Source organism: Triticum dicoccoides, chromosome 3B, assembly GCF_002162155.2.
Source record: "Triticum dicoccoides isolate Atlit2015 ecotype Zavitan chromosome 3B, WEW_v2.0, whole genome shotgun sequence".
Classification (NCBI taxonomy): Eukaryota; Viridiplantae; Streptophyta; class Magnoliopsida; order Poales; family Poaceae; genus Triticum; species Triticum dicoccoides.
Genome location: NC_041385.1, coordinates 72,126,803 through 72,133,279, shown reverse-complemented (window position 1 = coordinate 72,133,279; position 6,477 = coordinate 72,126,803).

Here is a 6,477-nt window from a genome sequence, read left to right as displayed (position 1 = left end):
GAGAGAGCAGCAAAAGTGATTAGCTAGCTAGAAATGAGTTTGAAGATGATGATGTGCTACACTATTACTAAGATGATAAAATAGCTAGTGTTGGTGGTAATGACTATGATGATTATTATTAGCTAGTGTTAGTGGTGATTAAATAAATACTGTTGGCAGTAATGACTATGATGATGATTAAATAGCTTGTGCTGGCGGATTAGATTCAAGTGGAGGCAACATGTGGTGCACATCGAAAGTACTACTAGTCCAAAGTAGATCAAGTTCGGATTAGTAGTATACTTTTGACATGCACCACATATTGCCTCCACTTGAACCTAATCCACCTTCATTTGACACACTGTTATAGACATAATGATGTTAACCTCATAACTTGTATTGTACCAATATTTGTACGATGGCGCATAAATACACTAAAAATAAAAAAAAATAAAAAAAGAATACTAGTAGCGATGGAGAGAAAACACGCTGCCACAAGTTACATTAGCAGTAGTGTGGGAGTGAACGAACGATGCTGCTATTTGTCCTAGCAGTAGCGTGTGCGGGCACACGTTACTGCTAAGCAATAGCTGTAGCGCCTTATTAGTAGCGCACCTACTCACGCTACTAGTGAAGACAAAACCAGCGCTACTGCTAGGGTTTTCCCTAGTAGTGGATGAGTGTGCATGATAACAATCTTTTGATAATGTACTCTAGGGGCGTCGGCCAAAATTGAGGCGTTGAAGAAGGCTGTGGCCGAAGCCGAGAAGAAAGCAGCCGCGGAGCAGATGCTCCGTGAGAAGCATGAGGCCAGAGTTATTGAGGCTGAGCGAGAGCTTCAAGAGGCCGTGCAGAAACGTGAGACCCTGGAGCAGAGTTTAGCAGGGAAAGAATCCAAACTCTCCCAGGCTCGCCAAGCAGCAAGTGATGCCAGGGGGGAAGCCCAAGGTACGTTGAAGGAAATCCAGGAGGCGAGGAATATTGTGGCTAGTAAGGCATTTTCTGTGAAAAGCAAGTATAGCAGATGAGAAGATCAAATTTAACAATCTTGAGTTTTGATGTCTACAGGTGTATTTGCGGAGCTGCCGCACATCATATCTGATGCCACCCAATTCTACCGAGCCGAAGTGGGGAATACTGTGGATAAGCTCTTTTGGATGCAGTATCTAGCGCCGAATTATCTGGTGCCTTTCTCTGATCAGCTAAAGCAGCTGGTTGAGCTGCACAAAGCGGCCAAATTAGCCATGAAAGATTTAATTATCCGGCTGTGGCCTGCTGAGCCAATTCCAAGCAGCTACTTTGGGCTCGTGAAGCGGCTTGTAGGTGCCTGCCCTCGACTCGAAGTCATCAAGCAGTTCGTCTGCATAGAGGGTGTGCGAGTGGCCTTCGCCTGTGCCAAGGTGCATTGGGGGATGATGGATGCAGAGAAGCTGATGACCGAGGGACCGTCGGAGGGGAAGGAGCACCGCAAGCTCGAACTGTATTATGAAGGTGTATTGAAAGGAGCCCGCCTTGCGGCGGAGCAATGCACCAATGACGTTATATTTCCATGAATACGGTCATGTTCGTCCATTGTAATATTTGAACAAGAGCATTCTTATCATCTATTGCTTTTTCATATGAATGTTTTTCATCCTGTGCGGCCGTTCTATATAATAATTCTGAGAGTCGGCTAGTCCTCGGCTTCCGCCCCCACGTAGTGAGTACGGGGGTGTTCGGGATAAACCTGAGCACTCTTTATCCCAGTTCTGGGTCCTTAAAGGAGGTGTTCAGCACAACAAACTAGGCAATCAGACTATAGGGCTTTATCGCTCTCACTTAGCCATAGGAGTTGTTTCGAGGAAGGTAGGCGCAGGCCCTAGTGTTTGGAACACCGCACTAGGGGCTCTATAAGCGCCTAATCGGAAAAGTCTGATCCATCGCACCCTGCATTGGTTATAGCATTGTGTGGAATGAATCCTTAAAGATTTTAGAACCTCTCGAACAGCTGACCAGCTCTCGCTGCATCATGACAGTCAGTTTTCGGCTTTCTCTACTGAGGTGCTCGTCCGGAAGAACCGGGACACAATCACAGTAGTTCTCCCAGTGCTACGTTAGCCGATATAGCGGAAGGTAAGGTACCAAAACATAGGACCCAGGAAAACCCAACTATTGACCCAAGACATGATTCGGAGTTGATGCATATAATGCTATAAGTTTGGGGTGCCAGACTACCGTGAAGGTGTTCGGACTTTTTTGCCGTAGTATGGGTGTGACGAAGCCCCTGGCATGTTAAGGCATATCACGATAAGTGGCCGCCTTTTAAAAAGAGTTTTAAATGAGAGATGGCAGTAGGTAAGCATCACATAAATCCACATGTTGTATTGGAGTAATACGTCAATGCGTATGAGTACAGATGATCCGATAAAAAGAAATATGGATGCAGAACCTACTAATACTGGGCGTGCGGGATTTGTGTTCGGATCAGGGGTGTAGTCGGATGATTGTAGTGGAATATGTAGAGGTTCCCTAATGCGCTCGAACTGTTCCTACGCCCTCCATCCTGGCCTACAAAGAGGTGAACCTGTGAAGAAAACGTAAGAAATAGTTTTGCGCCACCTAGCGGTTGAGCCGAGTATGTGGCTTGTATTATTCTTTTTCTGAGTGTTTTTAATTAATCTCTGGGCGGGCCGGGCTATCCTGCCACGCAGTAGTTCGGACTCCTTTGGTGGTGTCCGAGAGCTTGGCCTTCGACTCGAGGTTCGAGTGTAAGGTGTCGTTCGTTGTTCTTGCTGTTAAAGCGGTAATAGACTCTTCGACCGTGAGGGAGAGTTTGGACCTACCATTAACTGTAATGTTGCTGCGTGGACCGGGCATCTTTAATTTACGGTAGGCATAATGTGGCACCGCGTTGAACCGAGCGAATGTGGTTCGCCTGAGCAGTGCCTGATGGTCACTGCAAAAGGGGACGATGTCGAAGACTAAGTCTTCAGTACGGTGATTGTCCGGAGATTCGAAACCCACTTCTAGTGTGATTGAGCCCGTGCAATAGGTCTCTACACCTGGTATTATACCTTTAAAGGTGGTTTTTGTGGGCTTGATCCTTGAGGGGTTGATGCCCATTTTGCGCACTGTATCCTGGTAAAGCAGATTCAGGCTGCTGCCTCTGTCCATAAGGACTTGTGTGAGGTGGAATCCGTCAATGATGGGGTCGAGGACCAATGCGGCCGAACCGCTATGACAGATACTGGTAGGGTGGTTCCTGCGATCAAAGGTGATCGGGTAAGAGGACCATGGGTTGAATTTTGTGTTGATTGTGTAGACCTCCCGTAGTGCACGTTTCCACTTAGGAATGTGGTTTGCGTGTATCATATTCACCATTTTCGCCTGGGGAGGGAATTTCATCTTTCCTCCTATATTTGGTGATCGGGGCTCCTCATCGTCATCGTCGTCGCTTTGAGACCCCTTCCCCTTGTTTTCGGCGCCTGACCTGCCGGCTTGTCTGAAGACCCAGCATCCTTTATTGGTATGGTTGGCTGGTTTTCCACGGGCGCCATGAATTTGGCATCGACGGTCAAGTATGCGTTCAAAACTGGATGGGCCTGAATTATTTTTGTTGAATGGTTTCTTCCGCTGACCAGACTTAGAGCCGCTGAATCCGGCATTGACTAAGGTGTCTTCGGCATTATCACCATTTTTGCGGCGCTTGTGTTTGTTGTGCCATGATTTGTCGTTGCTATCCTTAACTTTCGATGTGCCCGGATTGCTTGTTGTATTGTTTTTGCGGGCCAACCAGCTATCCTCCCCTGTGCAAAAGCGGGTCGTGAGTGTTGTGAGAGCTGCCATGGACTTTGGCTTTTCCTGACCGAGATGTCAGGCAAGCCATTCGTCACGGATTTATGCTTAAAGGCCGCTAGGGCTTTGGCATCCGGACAGTCAACAATTTGGTTCTTTTTGGTTAGGAACCGGGTCCAAAATTTCCTGGCTGACTCTCCAGGCTACTGGGTTATGTGACTTAGATCATTGGCATCTGGTGGTTGGACGTAAGTGCCTTGGAAGTTGTCAAGGAATGCGTCTGCCAGGTTCTCCCAACTTTCGATGGAGTTTGCCGGCAAGCTATTTAGCCAATGCCGAGACGGTCCCTTTAGTTTTAGTGGGAGGTACTTGATGGCGGGTAGATCATCTCCGTCGGCCATGTGAATGTGGAGGAAAAAAATCTTCTATCCATACCACGGGGTCTGTGGTGCCATCGTATGATTCAATGTTCACGGGTTTAAATCCTTTCAGGAATTCATGATCCATTACTTCATAAGTGAAGCATAGGGGGTGTGCGGCGCCTCTATGTCGGGCTACATCCCGGCGTAGTTCAAATGAGTCCGGTCTATTGTATTCGGCCCGGCCGGACTTTAGTTTATTGTATCCAGCGTGACGGTCATCATCATGTCTTGTGGTGCGCCCCTATGATGCATAGATCGATCTTGACTATCCTACTTTGTTTTCTAATACATCTCGCAGCTCCTTCATGTAGCCCCGGGCTTTAGTGTTATTGTTTGGTTGGCCACGGGGTGCGGTCTAGACTTTTGGCTGGTACGCTGTTTTGTCGCGGCCACGGGGTGGCCGGTCAGCCGCATCATGCGCTGGTAGTGTGGGTTTTTAAAGCCTCCTGCTCAAGTTGAGGTAGGAGCCTGCGCTTTGGGTAGCTTTTGCTAGGGCGCTCAAGTCCATATTCCTCGGCAGCCAGGACCTCGGTCTGTCTGTTCGTTAGCAGATCCTAATTAGCTTCAAGTTGTTGCTGTTTTTTTTCAGGCTTTTTTTAGTGGCTATAAGCCGGCGTTTGAAGTGCTCCTACTCGACGGGGTCCTCAGGCACGATGACTTCTTCATCGCCAAGGCTCACCTCGTCTTCGGATAGAGGCATGTAGTTATCTTCCTCTGATTCTCCGTCCTTTTCCTGTTCTTTAGGGATAGCTTGCCCCTCCTCTTGCTCGGCTTGCTCGAAGCCTAGCTGGGCAGGATTATATTTGTCTCCGGCACCATCTGGATTGTTATCCCTTGTGCCGGTATCACTATTTTTTCTATGGCGGGGCTTGGAGCGGCGCCAATGATGCCATTATCTAGATTGCTTCCCCAAGGGGTTATCTTCCGTTGCCTCATCGCCATTGTTTTCTTTAGGGGTATCCACCATGTAAATATCATATGAGGAGGTGGCGGTCCAGCGCCCTATAGGCAGTGGTTCCTGTTCTTCTCCTGCATCGTCGTCCATACCGTCCATGTCTACAGACTCGAAGTCAAGCACGTCGGTTAAGTCATCGATAGTGGCTATAAAGTGGGTGGTGGGTGGGGGACGAATTTCTTCGTTGTCCGGCCCCCACTCAAGCCGGACATAGTTCGGCCAAGAGTCTCCTGACAAGGATAGAGACCTTAATGAATTCAGCACATCACCCAAAGGTGAGTGGTGAAAAATATCCGCGGCGGTGAACTCCATGACGGGTGCCCAATCTGATTCGATAGGCACATATGCACATGGTTCAGATCCTGCAACCAGGGAAGAGTCCGGGGTCCGATGACGCCAATCTCACATGAGGTGGGATCAGCGTTCGACTCTAATGCCGATGAGTGTGCAGCCTCCGTGACGGGGTCCATCCACCCGTCGTCGGAAGGCACGATCTGCTCCGGACTAATTCCCGGCACCAACGTGGGTGCGATCTCCTGAATACTGTCCGACGGCGGATCAAAATCACGTCCGTCGTGACTGTTCGACGCACCTGTCATGGGATCGAACCTGTCTAAGATTAAGTCTCCGCGGATGTCGGTAGTGTAGTTTAAGCTTCCAAACCTGACCTGATGGCCAGGGGCATAGCTATCGATCTGCTTCAGATGGCAGAGCGAGTTAGCCCGCAGTATGAAGCCACCAAATATGAAGATCTGTCCGGGAAGGAAAACCTCCCCCTGGACCGCATCGTTGAAGATGATCGAAGGGGCCATCAAGCCTTACAGCAACGGCACAGTGGAACTCTCAATGAAAGCACCAATGTCGGTGTCAAAACCGGCGGATCTCGGGTAGGGGTCCCAAACTGTGCATCTAAGGCTAATGGTAACAGGAGGCGGGGACACGATGTTTTACCCAGGTTCAGGCCCTCTCGATGGAGGTAATACCCTACTTCCTGGTTGATTGATCTTGATGATATGAGTATTACAAGAGTTGATCTACCACAAGATCGTAGAGGCTAAACCCTAGAAGCTAGCCTATGATTATGATTGTTCTGGTCCTATGGACTAAATCCTCCGGTTTATATAGACACCAAAGGGGACTAGGGTTACACAGAGTTGGTTACAGAGAAGGAAATCTACATATCCGAATATCCAAGCTTGCCTTCCACACAAAGGACAGTCCCATATGGCCAAGTGACAAAGTCTTCAATCTTGCAACTTCATAGTCCAACAGTCCGGCAAAAGTATATAGTCTGGCTGTCCGAGGACCCCTTAATCCAGGACTCCCTCAACCGACGAAGGGGGAAAA